Source organism: Carassius auratus, unplaced genomic scaffold (assembly GCF_003368295.1).
Source record: "Carassius auratus strain Wakin unplaced genomic scaffold, ASM336829v1 scaf_tig00026204, whole genome shotgun sequence".
In the NCBI taxonomy this organism is placed as follows: domain Eukaryota; kingdom Metazoa; phylum Chordata; class Actinopteri; order Cypriniformes; family Cyprinidae; genus Carassius; species Carassius auratus.
Window position 1 is genome coordinate 31,425 of NW_020525498.1, and position 18,725 is coordinate 50,149.

General features: G+C 36.8%; 1 pseudogene; it reads right to left on the reverse strand.

Moving 5' to 3' along the window:
* Nucleotides 1-14,030: 14,030 nt before the first annotated feature.
* Nucleotides 14,031-17,580, reverse strand: LOC113078646 (cyclic nucleotide-gated channel rod photoreceptor subunit alpha-like; annotated as a pseudogene).
* Between the last annotated feature and the right edge of the window lie 1,145 nt (nt 17,581-18,725).

Below are 18,725 nucleotides of genomic sequence, written 5' to 3' on the forward strand. Positions count from 1 at the left end.
CAAAAGCTTGGTTTTGTGCTCACTGACCTATTTTTTCAAGTCTGTGTTTGAGTCAGTCACTTTTTTTATATGTTGGTATTTGGTAGAATCCATAATGCCATGTATCTAAACAAGACGTCCAGGACCTCCAGCAGAAATATAGGCCCACAACATCAAAAATACAGCAGTATATTTCATCGTACACATGGGGTACTTTTTATCCCTGTGTTCACCAAACCCATCATGAGTGTTTGCTGCTAAAAAGCTCATTTTTTAATTTCATCTGACCAGCCAGTTCCATTTGAAGTTCCAGTCGTGTCTGATAACTAAATATGCTGGAGTTTGTTTTTGGATGAGCGAGGAGAATTTTTCTTGAAACCCTCCCAAACAACATGTTTTCTGCACTTCTCCAGTTGTGGTCCCTGGAAAGTCTTTAGCTACTCAAACTCTCCTCCTCACCGTGTATTAGGACGATATAGACACACATCCTTTTCCAGGCAGTTTCGTAAAGTTTTCTGTTGATTGGAAATTCTTAATTATTCCCCTGATGGTGGAAATAGGAATTTTCACTGCTCTAGCTCTTTTCTTAAAGCCACTTCACTCATTTGTGAAGCTCAATAATCTTTTGCTGCACATCAGAAATATATTCTTAGATTTTTCTCATTGTAATGAATGAGTAAGGGGATTTGGGCTTTGTTTTCCCTCGTATTTATATTTCTGTGAAACAAGAAGCCATGGCTGGATAATTTCATATTAATAATCACTCTGGAGTGTTTAAAATTGTGAATATGAATGGGAATATACTTCAGAGATATTTTACTCATAAGAATTTCTAGGTATGCCAGTAATTGTGTCCAATGTGTATTTGAGAAAAACATTTATTTCATAATGATAATTCTCCCCATTTTAAATTCTTCTTATTCAATGAAAGGTTAGATTTTTGTGATTTTGTTAAATAAAAGATCAAAAGGATTGACAATGCAGATTAATTTTCACAGCCTTCTTTGATCATATTTACCAAGGGTGCCAATAATTTTGCCAATGACTGTAGGTTTGCTCGTTCTTTCAATTGATTCCTGTTCACAGTCACCCTGACTAGTATTACTGTATTAATTCAAATAATAATAACTAATTAAGAGCACAAAAAAGAGGTCAGGAAAGTTCTGTTTGTTGACACTTAAAATAAGACCTGGCTAAACTAATTTAACTCTTGCATCCTGTTAAATGCCCTGTTTTGAAACCAGGGGGGCAGGGTTTCATTTTTTTAAAGCACCACTGGGCGCCGCCATTGGCTAGCGGACCCCCACCTGCTGTTAGCATCCCATTGACTCCCATTCATTTTGGTGTCACTTTGACAGCGAATAACTTTACATCTGAGCTGTTTAAAGACTCCATTTGTCCATTAATTATTTCTAAAGAAACACGAAAATGAATAAAAGGCTCCATTACCTTCTATCTTACATAATGGTCCTGTAGAAGCAGTTTTTGTAAAAACTAGGCTAATAAGTGCGTCATAACCAGCGACTCTCTGTCGCACAGTAGAGAAATTACCATATGGACAGGAGGAGAAGCTCACAGAGAATCTTTTACTGTCTATGAGGCTATCGGGGGGACGTGGAAGCATAAAGTCAAGGGAGATAATTAATCTGAATACTTACCAAAATTTGTTCACGCCTTGCTTTCTCGCCTTGGAATATTCGGTGGTTGATACAGATTTCTCTTGGCACTGCGATTAGAAGACTTACTGGTTGCTCGCGTGAGATCTACGTCATCAAGCTCAGTTTGAGTCTGCACAGCACACTCGACCCCCAGGAAGTCCTTGCTTCTAATTGACTTAATTTGTCTCGGTTGAAACCAATGGGGTCGCTGTGTCCATCTCTTTTACTGTCTATGTTTGATACATATAGCTTATCTTTTGAGATTAAAAACACAAAGTTAGTATTATATAACAAACATTATTTGCTATTATTAATATTAGTCTATCATTGTTTCAGTGTGAATGGTAGAAAACAGTCATGTTCATGTTTTGATGGGAAAAATGTTGAGGTTTCTTTTCCATTATTTTATTTGTTGTTGTTTTTATTGTACAGCAAGCTTGTAACCAATTATAGTCCTCATGCCTCTGCAGAACTCCTTGGAGTCATTCTTCCACAGCCTCTGCTGCTGCTTACTCCTATAATAATTTAATAATAATAATAAGACAATTTATTAGGCACCTTTCAATACTCAATGACACTTTGAAATAACAGTAGGTTATTGATTGATCGACTGCAATACAACCTAATGGAATTTAAATGAGTTTTATTAAGACTGAAATAAAGAAATAAGATGTGATAGGGATTATGTTACCTGTGTTATGACTTTTCACAGATACAAATGCAAATATGTTATTTTTTATGCAATTAAACAAAAGCCTTATATGAGAAGATGATTTTAGGTGTATGCATCGGTGTGCAGAAGACAGTCACTAAATGTTCACAGGTGTTGAAGGCCCAGTAGGCACTGTTGTGCAGTCTGATGGGATATGCAAGAGTATGCCCAAAGTGTTATTAATTCTTAAGATGTACAAAGTTGTTTTCTGAAACAAAAAATTGCAGCTAAGCAGATCTATTCAATAGACTTATAGTTATGGTAAACCAACACAGCAAAACAAATAATAGCTTTGCAGGCATAATAACCATAAACAAATTCAACAACCTCAGGGCTATAAAAACAAAGACATAAGAAATTTTACTAAAAATTATAAACCATGCACACAACTAAGTACTGCTTAAAGAGGTGATTAACATAATCAGTTCCTAAGGTTAAAATGAACATTTTAACTTAATTAAATGAGACACTAATAATTAAAATGTAAGAAAAGGTTGAGTGTATGACGTCAGGAGGATATTTCTTAGCAATTTTGACCAATACTATTTACGAAATAAGAGTCAGTTTCATATGGTAATAAGCATGTTACATTTGCACAATAATTCCTTCAAAAACTGACACTTTATGTTGGAAAATGGAATATGAGTGCAACAACACACTCTATAAAAACATTTTTGAAGTGAGTTTGCGTTTATTCAAAACTGTAAAGTAAAATGACATGAAAATCAATACAGTAATAGTCGTGGTCACTGCGAACAGGAATCAATGAAAAAAATGAGCAAAGAAAAAAAAAAAATTATGAGTTTTTGAAAATGGGAGCAAAGGTGCTCATAGATATTTGGGGTGAATTTGCCATTAATTTTTTCCCAAACTTTACAGCAAAAATATTTGAAAATTACCACAGTAATATAGGATCACTGTGAACAGTAATCAATTGAAAGAATGAGCAAAAGGTACAAATAAAATATTTTTATGGGTGTTAGAGAATGGGTAATGGTCCAATTGGTAGAATGCACTTTTTTTTTTTAAATGATTTTGCCATCAATTTTATTCAAAACCATAAAAAAAATTAAAAAAAATCTTCCCACCCCTATCAGGAATGCTGAATCTCTGGCACTTTTCAAGCAACAGATGAAAACTCATCTCTTTCAAAACTACTTGGCTTCATCTTAAAAAAAAAAAAAACACCTCTCTTTATTTATTCCTTCTTTTTCTAGCTTGTACTTATTTGAACAATGTCTGAAACTTGGTATTACAAGCACTTCCTGTGTCTGTTTGACTCTTTAAGTAGAATCACTTTATGTATCCCGCTGTTATAAGTCGCTTTGGGATAAAAGCGTCTGCAATATGACTAAATGTAAATGTAAATGTTAATCGTAATAATAATAATAATAATAATCGTGTAATAGTCAGGATGACTGTAAACAGGAATCAATCAAAAAAAAAACAATCAAACCTGTGAAAGATTTTTATGAGTGTTTGAAAATGGGACGTGATGTCAAAGTGATGCACTCAGATGCTTGGGGTGAATTTGCATTTATTTTTCTCCGAAACTGACTTGTAAATGAAGACAGTGATAGTCAAGGTCACTCTGAAAACATATGATTTGAAAGAATGAGCTAACCTATAAAGGAACCCTTTTTATGAATGTTGGAAAATGGGGAAAAGTGCAAGTGCAACAATGGAGATTGATGTTTTGGGTGATTTTGCCTTTAGTTTTTTTCCAAAACTATACAGTAAAATGCCTTGAAAATGTATAATAGTCAGCGTCACTCTGAATACACATGATTTGAAAGAATGAGCTAACCTATATGGAATATGGGACACAGTACCGGTCTTGGAAAGTATGTTCTAAAAAATCTGTCGGTTATGTCTTAAGTGAAAGTAAACAGTGGAGAAAGAAAATGGATCTGTGTCATTATAATGGATGCCTTGTCTCTTAAAGTGACCGCGCCTAATTAAAAAAAATATATATATTAGTTGGTGAAGGACACTATAGTTAATTTATGTAAGTGAGTACAGCAAAAAAAAAAAAAAAAGCAAACTGTAAAATATTATACCCAAGAATTCTTCATAGTGTGGACTACCAGTGAAATTGTTCAAAACTATTTGGGACCAAAAATGATTCAGACACTTCGACCTGACCATGTTTTGATTAAGTGTTTTTATTTAATTGCCAATTAACCAAAGACTGAACAAAATTAAACATTGCTTAGTATTGATAGTTGTGTAAATATTGGCATACTAACAGTTTTGAGAAGAAGTTTTGTTTGATTGTAATCAATTACACAACTTTTTATTAAAGTTTTCTGACATTATCACAATTAATTTGTTCTGACAGTTTAACTCTGAATTCTTGTTCTATTTTATTACCATGTTCTTAGCAAATGAACTGAAATGTTGAAGGTATCGGAATATATTTTAATTTATATAATTTATATTTTATTTTACCCTGAAGACTATGCGGTGCTATTTGATTATTCGGTTTCTGTGCTTTGACACCTACAAACTTTAACAAGCTTAAACATTGTAAATAGCACAAATAAATAGAACGAACATACAAGTTTAACAATTTCAAAGATGGCCCACTGGTACAACCTCCACCGGGGCCCTGCAAACCCCAGCTACGGGCCTGACCGTGAGTGCATGATTACAAGAAAGAAAAAAAAAAAGTGCGGCTGGCTTGACCGCAGTTTCTCGTTGGCTGCGGCGCTTGCATGGAATGGACGGCCCAGCATCCTGGCCTGAAGGCCGTGTAAACGGGTGTGGTTCTCCTCCGGATCGCGGGTCCGGTGGGATGCCGATGATAATCAGGGAGGAGGCAGCTGACTCGTCACAACCTATAAAGACCTGGGGTTTGTAGCTCAAAGAAGCATTCAATCATTAATATACGGAAAGTGTTAATAGCTGACTGCCTATGAAAAGTCTGACAGCAAATTGCAGAGTTCCCTACGTGCAAAATGTCACAAGCAAGCAATGCGTTTATGTTTAATTGAGTCTCAAATAGCTGGAGAATATGAGTTTTATTGTTTTGTTGTTTTCATTTCCCGTCAGTGTGATAAAGTGCAAAGTTGCTCAGATACTACACTTAAGTGTGTATATACATGCATTTCTTGTGTATTTTTTAAATGAAGAACCAGAACATTGCATCAGGTTGACTCCCTTTGGGCCCAGTTGTTTCCATCCAACACAATTGCTAATTGTTCAAATGCAGAACATGCACATGGAGCATGGGCATAAGTCAGAATGGCAGTCAAGAACTGCGGAGAGACCTCAACATCGATCCACAAGACATAATGTCTTCAATGTTCTAATTACGGCAGAGATTTATAAATTAAATTAGCTGCTACATGGAGAGTCACCGCAGAGGTTTCCTTCAAAAAGTCTCACCTCCTTTCAGTTATCACATCAACATGTCACATTCGTAAATGCCGGGAGGAAATAAACAGCTAGCCTCATGGGCTTCACCTGCCACCATCTCTGACATAGCCTAAGGTCACTCAGAGCCATAACCAATATACACACACAACCCCGTGAGCTGCTTCTGCCAGAGTGTGGAGAGAAAACAACTTTAAATTAGTATCCAAATAAAAAAAAAGCACAGCCCAAAATTGATTTGTCAAATGTACACAATTTGTCAAACGTACAGTACATCCAACCAAAAAGGAACATCATTTATGGTATTATGAAGGTAGTTTTCAGCTAATCAGTATATCTTCTTTACTTGAAAATGGGGTAATTGAATGTAATTGTTGCACATCTAAACTCCTTTGGTGATGAAGAAAATAGGTTTGACTAAACCTTTCAGAAATCGATGGAAAAGTGATTGCTAGACTGAGATGGTGTAAGAAGTGATTTGAAGAAATGTCAGTCCTGACTGTCAGTGTCACAAATGTGAAGTGTAAATAAGTGTCTGTTAAAAAATAAAAAATACAAGGTTACATTTTCTTGATAGTAAGCATCAGTAGCAATGCTTGAGAATCTGAGGCTATATGTTGAGTAGTCCCACAGGCCCAATTCTTGCTTCAGTCGTATACAAATATTTCCTATCTGCCAATGTTCATTTAATAGTAAAAAAAAAAAAATTACAAGTCTTTTGGGCATTATCGATTCCCTTACAATGCAGTTCAGTGACCCTTTAACCTCAGCTAATGAGGTGTTCAATGCTCTCCTAGCAGTCTTACACAGCACATTTTGCAGCTAGGGGTCTAAAACAAGTTTAATATTAATGAAGCATTCACGAATGTCCAACATAAGCCTATGAATCAAAAGGTGACTAACAGTAAGTCATAACCTTGAATACATACACGTGTGAACAAATCAAGGTTTTCTAAGCCTCGAGACAGAGTTTGAATAGCATAACAATATCAGCCTTGGATTCATGACATGAGAATAAGTTGGCTAGTCAGACACTTGGGTTTGACGCTGAAACTCGAGCTGGGGACCTTGTTAAGCTTTCCTGTCAATCATGTTTGACAGTTTTCAGACAGTAGTGCTGACTCAAACTCAGCATTTTTTGCTTTCCATTTTTCCCTTGAAATATACACAAATAATTAACATAATAATTATATTATATTTCTTCTAAATTATGATTTGGTAAAGCAGTGTTTAGAATAAATTATCTATCAATTATATAAAAATTATGTTCTCATCCTTGCTACATTTCTGTGCGTTGATTGTGAAGATATCACTATAGCCCCTTTCACACTGTGCTTCCAGCAAATACATGGGTAAAGTGTCCCGGCAATTGTTCCCTGGTCGCTAGATTTTGCACTTTGACACTGCCAGTGATTACCCGGGATATGTGCGTGCTTTCACACACAACCCGTAAAGGTCCCGTAATGACACGTGACATCAGCGCGTGACGTGTAATGTACGAATCGAAAACGTTAGGCACGTTATACTTTCACTGAAGCAAGCAAATGATGTTGGCGTCAGCGCGGAAAGTGAGGAACTAACTGATCTCTGCTTCATTACAGTTTGCACATATTTTTTTGTCGTGAACGGTGATCTTCCTTCAAAACAGCCGGTAAAAGAGTTGCGCGATAACGTGCGTCATCACTTCGACACGGCATTAGATCATGGCTTTTGTTCACACACCGCTCGTCCCAGGACTGAACCCGGCAATGTTACTAGGTCCCCGACCCGGGTTCAATGCTGGAATCAATCCCGGGACGTGTTTGCTTTCACACAGAAGGCGACCCGGCAATGTTCCGGCAATTTGTCGTGTCCGACGTGCAGTGTGAAAGGGACTTATGGAGTGTCAGAGAGCTCTCAGATTTCATTAAAAATATCTTAATTTGTGTTCCAAAGATGTACTGTATGAAGGTCTTATGGACATGAGGGTGAGTAATTAATGACAGAATTTTGGGGGTGAACTATCCCTTTAATATACTCCTAATTAGATTCTTATTAATAGTTAGTGAGGTAGTAGTTAAGTTTAGGTATTGGTTAGGATTAGGGATGAAGAATATGGGCATGCAGAATATGTGCTTTCTAAGAACTTATAAACATCCAAAATGTTAATAATAGGCATGCTTATAAGCAAATGGTGAGAATTGGTCCCTATAAAGAGTTACCCTTTCAGCTTTTAGAATTTTGATATATGTTCCAACAAAAACAATTAGGTCACGCTCAATTCCAATATCCATGAATTAAAGCGATAGTCCTGAAACTGCCAATCGATATCAATATCAATTGCCTCAAGTCTTTCCCCTTATGATGGGTTTGCTGTCTTTAGAGCTCTTGAAGGAAAATATGGGATCCACTTTGTTGACGGTAGCCCTTTTTTTTTCCATACTATGGAATTCAATGGCTAGTGTCAACAGATTGAAACCCATATAGGCTTGGAACAACTTTAGGATGAGTAAATGATGACAGAATTTTCATTTTTGAGAGAACTATCCCTTTAGCATCCTTTTAGACTATGCGATTACAAGAGCTCAGGCAAGACACTAATAATCACTAATAATGAATGCATAACTGATATATAGTGCATCTTTATGTTGATAAAGTGCAAATTAATGAATATTAATTTAATTTATAGAACATATTAATGTGTAAGTGGCATTTGAGAAACCCTGAATGGTGTCTCAGGTATCTTTTCATTTTCACAGTGGTTGAGGGAGCAAAAATGGCACAATCTCATAAGCAATCAAGCTGTTTCTCTGGCCAATACTATAACTTAGAAAAAAGGTCGGTAGATATGGGGGCACAGATGGAGTCAGCTCAAAAAGGTTGTTTCATTTCCCTCCTAACAAATCTTTCTGAATGGGCTTGTCTATGATTTATGCAAGATCACACAGGTACATGTGGTTTAAAGGAAGCACATCTCTTGTTTTGTCAGCTTAACTGGTAAAAGGAAGTCAAAGAAGAATGTAAAAGGAAATAGGATTGCTCATGTCTTCTCAAATTCTGTCCCTCGGTCAGGTCAAAAGATTTAATACTGTCTAAAGTAAAATTTTAGAAGATGAAGTACTCTGTCAGCAATGTCCTGTAACAAAGAAAATGATGTGTTTCAGACGGCTATGCGATTTTATTTGAAACCAACTGCCACATTTTCCTCCACAGTACAATTATAAGCCTGTAAAAAGAAAAGTTAGTTATAAACCAAGTCTTGTCCATCACTATGCTTTTAAAAAAGCTTTTTAAGCTAAGTCCCATTCCATCTGAAATGCTTTCATAACCCTATTACAAATTACAAAAGAAAGTGATGACTTGTCTAAGACACATATTCCCAGCCATAGAGAAAGTACCAACCCTGAGGTGCTTCACACACTGTAAGTGTTACACTGTAACAGTGCTTCTTACTTCGTCTTTCTCATCCATCATTTCCATGTCGACCTCAAGGCACAAAGACCACAGCAGAACACATTGGCAGAACTTCATACACATCTTCTCAGAACTGCTCAACTAAATGCAAGTGACACTGGCATCGCTGAGATTTCATGGTTGTCACTCAGTGCTCGAGAGGGAAAGAAAAGATTGCAGAAGCCACCAAAGTAGCAGAATCAGGATGCAGTCATTTAATTGACTTCCATGTATTTTCTGTTTATTAATTTCAGAAACCTTGAGCTTTTCTGCTACTAACGCATTGATGAGCAATCACTAAATGCTCCACAAAAACCCCATTTGGGGGTCAATGCTTCATTTTCATCAAATGTTCTCGGCTTCCCTTTCTGTTCAGATCTGAATCCATGAATAGGCTCATTGGTCTGGCAAGGTCTTGGCATTCTGACCGAGGAAGGTTAGGTCACAGACTTTGGGAAGAGGCATTGACAGTGATGCAAATGTCACTGAGTCCTGATAAGAAAGTAAGGGGGCTGTTGCTTAATTTAGCATACCGTGATAATAGCAATGCAGGAGCTCTGCTGTTGAATAGACTAATTACAATTAAATTATCGGTTATCAATATCAAGCTTATGTTTGAGCATCGAGGAAGATTCACAATCGCAGGCAATTATGAAAATTAAGATGAGATCAGACAGCGCAGTGTGCTGTTTATTAAGAGAAATCAGCATCAAAGTGCTACGGTGGTGAACGAAAGCATCAGACAACAGCTTTTTCAATTAGCAGACTTTTAAATGTAGAAGAAATTAAACAAGACCTAAAACAATGGAACCAAATGACTTCCAATCCCATGCCTGCACATGATGGTAAGTGATCTTTCCTTCTCACAATGCTAAAGATGATTTTGCAGTAGTCTATAGGTTGTGATTCAAATCACTGGCTTCAATATTCCATATTTCCAGTTTCAATGTCTACATACACTGTATATCCGGTGTAAGAACCTATTTGACATAAACGCAAGTAATCACAAGTGGAGGAAACATTTCTGACAGGAAAGGGGTCCATTTATGGATAATGGAACAAAATTACTTTTTCGCCACACAATACTTGGACTAGTTTTTAAGTGGTGAATTCAGCTATCGCAGTTTGTATAAAAGGCGTAGAAATTCAAAAACGCTGTGTAGTCTCCATATACAAACAATGACAGTACAATAACCTATAATGCAGGCTATCAAGTGCTACAAGAGTCTATAGGTGATACAGGCGATTGCTCAAACATCCCAGGGGAGCTTCTAACGTTCATTCAAACCAAATAGATCACAACTTGGAAGTGAGGACATTTTAACACTCCATCTGCTCTGGAAGCAGAAGCTAAATCTGTCATATCATAAATCAAAAATCAGTCTATATTTGGCTACAATTTGAAATGCCACTCACCACCAGAGTATGGAGAATACATTTAAGTCTAAGCACACATGGATTTCAACATCTAGCACACAAACCAGAATAGTGCAACAGAACAATGACATAAAATATGTAAACTGTAAAGAATAAATAGTAACAATGTAATCTGCATAATTTATCCATCCTTCTATAACCATGCAAAACAGCATTATTTAGAGATCCCACGCCTTGCTCAAAAACGCTCACACTGAATAAATAAATATTAAACTGAGCTATTAAAAGCATGCTTTGACTTCAGTGCTTGCTGTTTAATATTAAAAAGCACTTTTTGCATTTCAGAATCTGTGCTTGTCATAAGGATAAAATTTGCAGGTTACAATATGGGGAACGAATTCAGAAACTCTCAACGAGAAGTAAAGAAGTCACAGGGAAATATGAGAAATTAGTTTAGTGCTTCTGTGGTTCAAGTGGTAGAGCATTGCGTTAGCAGCACAAGGTTGTGGGTTTGATTCCCATGGAACATGTTCGGTAAAAACTGTTAGCTTGAATGAACTGTAAGTCGCTTTGGATAAAAGCATCTGCTAAATGCATTCATTTAATTTAACCAAACAAGCTTTTCTAGAAGAATCTAGTTCATAGTTATTACAAAAATGTTTTTCTTACTATTTACATTATTTATTTATTTTCCACATTATTGTAACAGATTTTAATGAAAGAACACTTTCTGTGAAATGTACAGTATTATAATAATTTTTATACATAATTTTGCCCCAGTTGATCTTTAATAATACTATACAATGTAAAAAAAAATATAGCTTTAACTAAAACAGATTATTGTTGTACATTTAGAAACAGAATTTCATTTTTAATTTAAGATTTGTGAAATGTAATACTTTTTAAAACATTTTTAAAAGTAAATCCTATTCCATATTTTTTCCAGTAGGCTATGTGATTATATGAGTATATACAGTATAACTTTCAGAAAGATAAGAGAACACTCATTGTTTTGCAGTGGTGTATGCTTTAATGTTGTGATGATTTTTATACTGGCAGGTCTCAAGAAACAGGCTGGCCCTGATGCTACTGTCACAGGATGTCATTTTCCACATAGGTCACCTTTCTTGCCTACTAGAACTGCTTGGGTCAACTCCAAATGCTATTATTGTGAAGTAAATTGTTTAGGAGAAACAACAGCGCAGCGGCTAACTGGTCAGGTACACACACTAATAGAAAGGGACAGGTAAAGTGCTGAAGCATTCTAAGAAACAGATAGGAAACAACAGGAAGTACCAGCTTGTAAGACCAAAACGCAGGTGCCTACATGCTATGGTGTATCGTTCTGCCACCAGACTCCAAAACACCATGGTGTGAGCTGCCCGTGTGACTTCTACTTACTGCTCAGATCAGAGCGTTTGAGGACAATACTCTGAGACACAGTGTTTCCTGATAGACCCTTGTTGCGGTACCATTTCTATTGTATAAGAAATTTTGTTCGAGTTAAATTGGCTCTTCCAATCAGCTTTTTCGAAAAATCTGCATGTGCTCTCACAGATGTGATGGGTTTCTGAGTGTGCCTGTGATGAAGGGCCAAATGGGACAATAAAATTGCTTGACTGACCACTAGTTCATGTTTGATGCAAGGCAAAATGGCCCTCAATAGTGTAGATGTTACTAAATGTCCTATCCAATCTATCAGATTGTTCTGTCTCAGTGATTTTGGCTGCACCATGACTTCTTGTTTTTGTAAATCACTCATTCATTCATGCATATTCAGTCAAGCTTTAATTTAAATAACAAAAAGTTATGTTCATATTCCCAAAACTTATGTAAACAAGTTAATTCAGTAAGTCATAATTTCTCCTTGAAGGAAAGTCACATGGTTCTTTTTGATTTGCCTCTAAAAGTCAGTGTAATTAATTAAACGTGTCGCTCCTGCTGCTCGAGAGACGAAACGGTGGAGGACCCTCTTCATGGCTGACATCACAGCCAATAGCTTTCTTTTTTATCTTGCTTTCCCATGGGAGACATACTTCCACTGTTCTTTCATTTCCTTTTCTCATCTCTTCTCTGAGCAAATACAATAAATGTCCACACGTGACAGCAAATGCCGCCAGAGAGAACAGGTGGGAATGTTCAAAATGAAAGAAGAGATAATATTGAGACATACACACTGCAAAATCTGCACGTATGAGCTGGTATCCACAGGACCTCTAATCAACTCTGACTATATTTAAGGCTTCTTGGAAATGAAACATTGGTACAAATATGTCTCCATTCATTTAAAGTACCTCAAACGTTACAAAACTGAAAACTGGCTTCTGCTGCATACCTGTAGAACTGCAATTACGTTATCAATAATGCAGGCAAAGGAAAATTGAAGGAGGCCACAGGAAAGAACACGTCATGGATAAAAGCAGTTCTGTACAAACTGGCATGGAAAAAATAAAGCATAGGTAGAGCTAGCTGTCACAAGGCCTGGGCTGAGCAAGTTATTTTTATTTTTTTTTAAATGTCAGAAAGTCTGCCTTTTCAATTCTCTACATTTTTACAAAACCACTTAAATGCGTACATGCCCTTCAACTAAAAATGCAGATTTTAACGCACTTAAATTGTCTGAGAATGTTTTGAGAATTCAGTTAAGGTTAAGGGTAAAAATTATGAAAGTGTTTTTAAATGCATGTACCTTTCTCTATCTCAGATTAAAACAACAAATAGGATAGGCCTACTTCACAAGCTGTTTCTAAATAGTTGATTTTATTCTAAATGTTTCTTCTTGTGATTTGGAAACCACAGTATGCAATTATGGAGGAGGACACACCAGGAGGAGGCCATGAACAAGGTGAAATTATGCAAGCGTTATCTAATCAGCTGCATCCTAAGCAGAAGTCTTTTTGTCAAAACACCCTCATTCCCCTCGTCTCCTCATCACAACAATGTTTAGCTTTACCTTAGTGTTTTAAATAACAAAGTTATTTGAATAATGTTAGGCTGTAATTTGCAGCTTCCCTTTGTATTGACGCTTGCCTGAGCAATATATTTGGGAAAACTGTTAAAACTGTATTTAAATGACACTAGCGGTAAAGAAATGAAACAGTTAACATTAGCATTTAAATGTCCATAAGGTGTGATGCTGATAGTTATGTAGCTAACTGACAAACTTATTTGGGATTTCTTAAGAGGGCGTCATTAGGCAGGTGACTCTTTCATTCAGTGATTTAGTAATTTGACAGGTAGAACATTTCTCAAAAAAACTTTTCTAAACATATTATACTTGCTCATGAACGATTTAGTGAATAGGCTATGCTACATGCTACATTATACAAAGAAGCAATAATTCTGTTTTTTAAAGCACCCCATTCAAACATTTAATTAAAATTTATCTAACAATAAAAGAAAATATCTTTAAAACTATGGATTCCATAAAAAAGGAATGACTTGATTTCATGTGTTTATTATTTTGTAAATGTTCATTTTCAAAACATTTTCAGTCTTGAGGAGGAAAGTGTTGTTAATCTTTGGTACTCTGCTGCACCCTTGTGCCCATCAAGCACATTACTTGGTAATGTGATTTTCATAAAAAAAATAAAAAAAATGGTTGTCTCAATTACCAACTAACAAGTTGAATGAAAAACTATTTCTTTAGGAAGGATATTGCTGATTCGAGAGCTTCCAATATTCACTGTCACATGGATAAATGATGAAAGTGCAGAGCTCATATTTGCAGGTATCGTCTCTCGTTTTTTAGAGTTTGCTTTATGCAAACATCATATAGAAATATTGAATATGTTAGAAAGAAATACAATTTTAAACTGGTACTACTAATTGATAATTTGCCAGACAATAAATCTTTTGTTGCCTTCATAAGAATTTATTGGCTGCACAAGACATTTTGCATCCAGTGAATCAACAAATTCAAAGTAGAGTTACTAAGGACAATAAGATTTTATTTTCTCTTTTATTATGAAATGGTCTCATAAAGTTTTATCCTATGGCTCCTCATCTTTCTTTTCCTCTTTGGTTGCTTCCTCCGTTTTTTCCTCCTCTTTTTCTTCCGTCTTTTCCTTGTCTTCTTCTACCTTCTCTTTCTCTGGCTCTTCCTCTTTCTTTTGCTCCTCCGTTTCTTCCTTCTTTTCCATCTCCTCCTCTTCATCTTCATCCTCCACCACCTCTCCAGCGAAGCGCTCTATCTGAGCAATCCGCCGTTTGATTTCCTTTCGCGTTTCCTCGTGTTCGGCCAGCAACTTCTTCACTTTGGTCTGCATGAGTTGCATCGTGCTGTACACTCGGTTCACACGGTCCTCCAAGTCCCTCTCGTCTGGCTTCAGTTTCGCAGGGTCCAGCTCCAACAAACCATCCTTCAGCAGAATCTGTCTCCCTTTGTCCTCCAGCATGGCCTTAGCCTCTGGATATTCAGTCAAAGCCTCCATCAGATCATCTTTGGACAGGCAGAAGAGGTCGGAGTATCCTATGCTTCGGATATTGGCCGTTCTACGGTTCCCAGCCTTGCTGCCCTTGATGTTTAGAATGCTGATTTCTCCAAAGTAGCTTCCATCGCCGAGGACAACAAATTGAGTGACACCATCGTCAGCCACAACAGCGAGTTTGCCATCCTTTATGATGTACATCTCCCGACCAATATCGCCCTTGCGACAGATGTAGTCACCGGGACTGAAGACTTGTGGGCGAAGCTTCAACACCAACTCGATTAGCAGCCCTGCTTCACAGTCGGCAAAGATCCGCACCTTCTTGAGGGTATCTAAGTGCACGTTCATGCCTATCTCTGCCCGTAACTTGTCTGGCAGGTACCTCAGAACCTCTCGTTCATCTTGTGCTTTCTTGTTAGTCCACAGGAAGTCAAACCACTTGATGACACGGATCTCAAGATCCTTGCTGACATGCCGCGCGTGCATGTACTGCTTGATGTTATCAATCCTGGCTTGAAACTGAGCCTGGGCCGCGTTCATATTTGAGATCATTGTAGCAATGTTACCCACAATGGTGGCGAAGATCAAGACACCCACCAGGAAGTCAACCACATGAAAGAGGAATTCAGAGTCTAGCTCTGGAGACGGCGTCTCCCCGATGGTGGTGAGGGTAAGAGTGGACCAGTAGAGGCTGAAGGAATATTTTCGCCCAAGCTCTCCGAACTCATCTTCGGTGAGAGATGGATACACCCATGCATCTGATCCGAACCCGATGGCCTTGGAGAAGGAGAAGTAGAGGCATGCGTTCCAGTGGATGATGATGATGATATACATGATCAAAGTGCAGATTCGGAAGATGTTGGGGTAGTTGGTCATGGTTTCTGAGATTGTGAAGAACTCAAACATGCGGTTGAGGCGGAGCAGCTTGTTTATGCGGATCTCTGGGTAGTCTAACCCTAAAACGAAGTAGAAGATGTCCGTGGGTAGCATAGAGATGACATCAATCCGGAACTGGAGGCTGTCTTTATACCGCTGAAGAAGGAGCTTTTCGTCTTTGACTAGTAAGCCCTGTTCCAGGTAACCTGGTTAAAGAAAGGTGGCATGAAAACACAAATCGGTCACTTCGCTTCATTAAAGAGAGAAATCTGATCGCACTACTGATGTTATATGAACCTGTTCGTGATCTGAAGGCCATGTCAGCCAAATAAAGCAGGTCGGAGGTGTAGTCCAGGAAGAACCATATCAGGAGATAATTGTGCTGTAGCTCCTCAAAGCAGGCTCTATGCAAAGAGACAAAATGTAAAAGCTCTCAAATGTATTACACGCGTTTATCAAGCTTCCAAAATGTACATATAACTGACCATATTGCCTTCATCATATTTATTACAGAATATGAATGACTAACGGAGACGTAAGGAAGCACACTTCAGAGGTTAATAAAAAGGAGACATCTTACATTTGTATTCTTCTCTGATATCATGGTCTCCTCGTCTTATTAAAACATGAACATTTAATTATTACCTTGCAATTATGGCTGTCCAATTGTACATGACGGGAATTGTGATTATAAGCAGCCATTGGTAGTACAGGAGTCCCGCTGGGTTAATCACAAACACCTCCTTAGGCCTTGAGAAAATAAAGTTGACATGAGCAGAAATCAGTGCTGATAACTTTGAACGTTTGGAACATTATCACAGAGTAGAAATGATGGATAAAAAGTCTGATAACAACCCTTCCTTTTTATCTTTATCTTTTCTTTCTCCTTTTCCTTTTCCTTTTCCTTCTCTTTTTCCTTTTCCTTTTCCTTTTCTTTTTCCTTTTCTTTTTCATTTTCTTTTTCTTTTTCATCCTTTGGATTCTTCTCAGTTTTTTCTTTCTTCTCTTTCTTTTCTTTTTTCCTATAGGAAAAGAGAGCAAATTATATTTTAATAAGATTATTTATATTCATTATTTATATCCAAACATTTGGTATGCTACTTACTCTTTCTTCTCCTTCTTTTCTTTTTTCTCCTTTTTCTTTTTCTTTTTGTCTTCCCTACAGACAGCAAAATACACCACTGTCACTATATAATACATTGCTATACATGCTACATATATATACATACATATTGTATTTATTATATCATATTTAATGATCTTTGATTACTCTTCATTGTTGTTGCTGTTGTTTATGTTAAATACACGTCCTGCACTTGGAGTTGGAATTGGGTCTTCATTGTCCTCCTCTGTGTCCACTTCCATTATTGGAGACATTTGGGGTGGGACTGCAACACCTCCTGATGCAGGTACAACAGTCATGATTCCTTTTCCCCTAAAGTAACAGGCTATAGCAGTGATGTATAATTTACACATTTGTTCATAGTCACGAAAAAAATCTGCAATGGACAATATGTTACTCTAAGAGGATGAAAATTGCCATAAATTCAGATTAAAAACTCACCAACTGTTTTGCTTTAGCCTAAATCCTGTCCCATTCTCTCTTGATCAGAAGATTCACAGAACCACTTAGAATTACAGACCTTCTGTCTGGTGAAATGAAAGATACAGTCAAATTACAGCGAGTGTTTTCAAAGGAGGAGTACGCTTGCGGTTCATTTGTTTGGTTGTGCTCTGTAATGATATCTCAGACTTGCATGACCCTGAGAAGGATTTAGAGATTAATGAAAGACTAGAGTGACAAAGACAAAGCCTCCCCACTGCCTTCTTGAATAGTACATAATTTATACTCCCTCCAACAAAAGTTCAAAGTATTGGTGAGGCCTGTCGTTTATACAATTACACTGGCATTTTTAGCAACCTGTAGTTTTCGTAATTGTATCATATTCAGAACAAAATTTTATGTTCATTTTTAAATGATTTCACCAGAGTGCCTCAAATAAGGCATATGTGAATGACCACATTTTGTGTGTGTGGTATTTATTTAACTGTAATTTCATGGTACTTATGCTGTCGCAACATTATAATGGTGTAATTTATGTGCATGCGCTTGCTAGACTGCGAGCCATGGAGTGAGAGATTTTCCTCATGTAGTAACATCTGCCCAGTCAGCACTCTTGCACAGATCTGCTTTATCCTATTAAAACAAGCCTGCCAGCCTTACTTTCACAGCTACTCACAGCTTTATTACAAGCCTTCTAGAGAAATATATGGCCTGTTTTGTTGGATATACATAGTTTTCATTTCATTTCATACAGTACATGTAGTATATATTTTTTTCTCATAAAAACGAAATTTATGCATATGGAAAAATGTACAATCAAAATTTTTGAACAGGATGAAGATCCAAATTTATCTATTTTGTTGAAATATTTTTTTTTTATTGGAAAAAAAGAAATATGCTTGCATGTTTGCCGGAAAAAAAAATAAGTACTGGTTTATCTTGATCTTCAAATGTAAAAGTTTTCACCCCCGGCGCAATTTGTGTTCCTTCTGGAGCATCAGTGAATGTTTGAATATATATGTTTTGTGTGTGTGTGTGTGTGTGTGTGTGTGTGTGCGTGTGTGTAAATATGTATTTTGTATAGAGTCATTTGTTATACATAGATGTAGATATATGTAGTTGTTTTTATAGTACGTAGTTATTTTTCTAATGATTGAAGAGGTCTTCATATTATTACACACTACTTGTAATATTTTATGTATTGTTTTGCAATAGGTAGTGATTGGTTTTCACCAATCACTACCATTTTTTTCTTTCATGTGTTGTATTTTCACAATTATAAAAAATGGCCTTTAATTGCAGGGAGCCTTGTGTGTTTG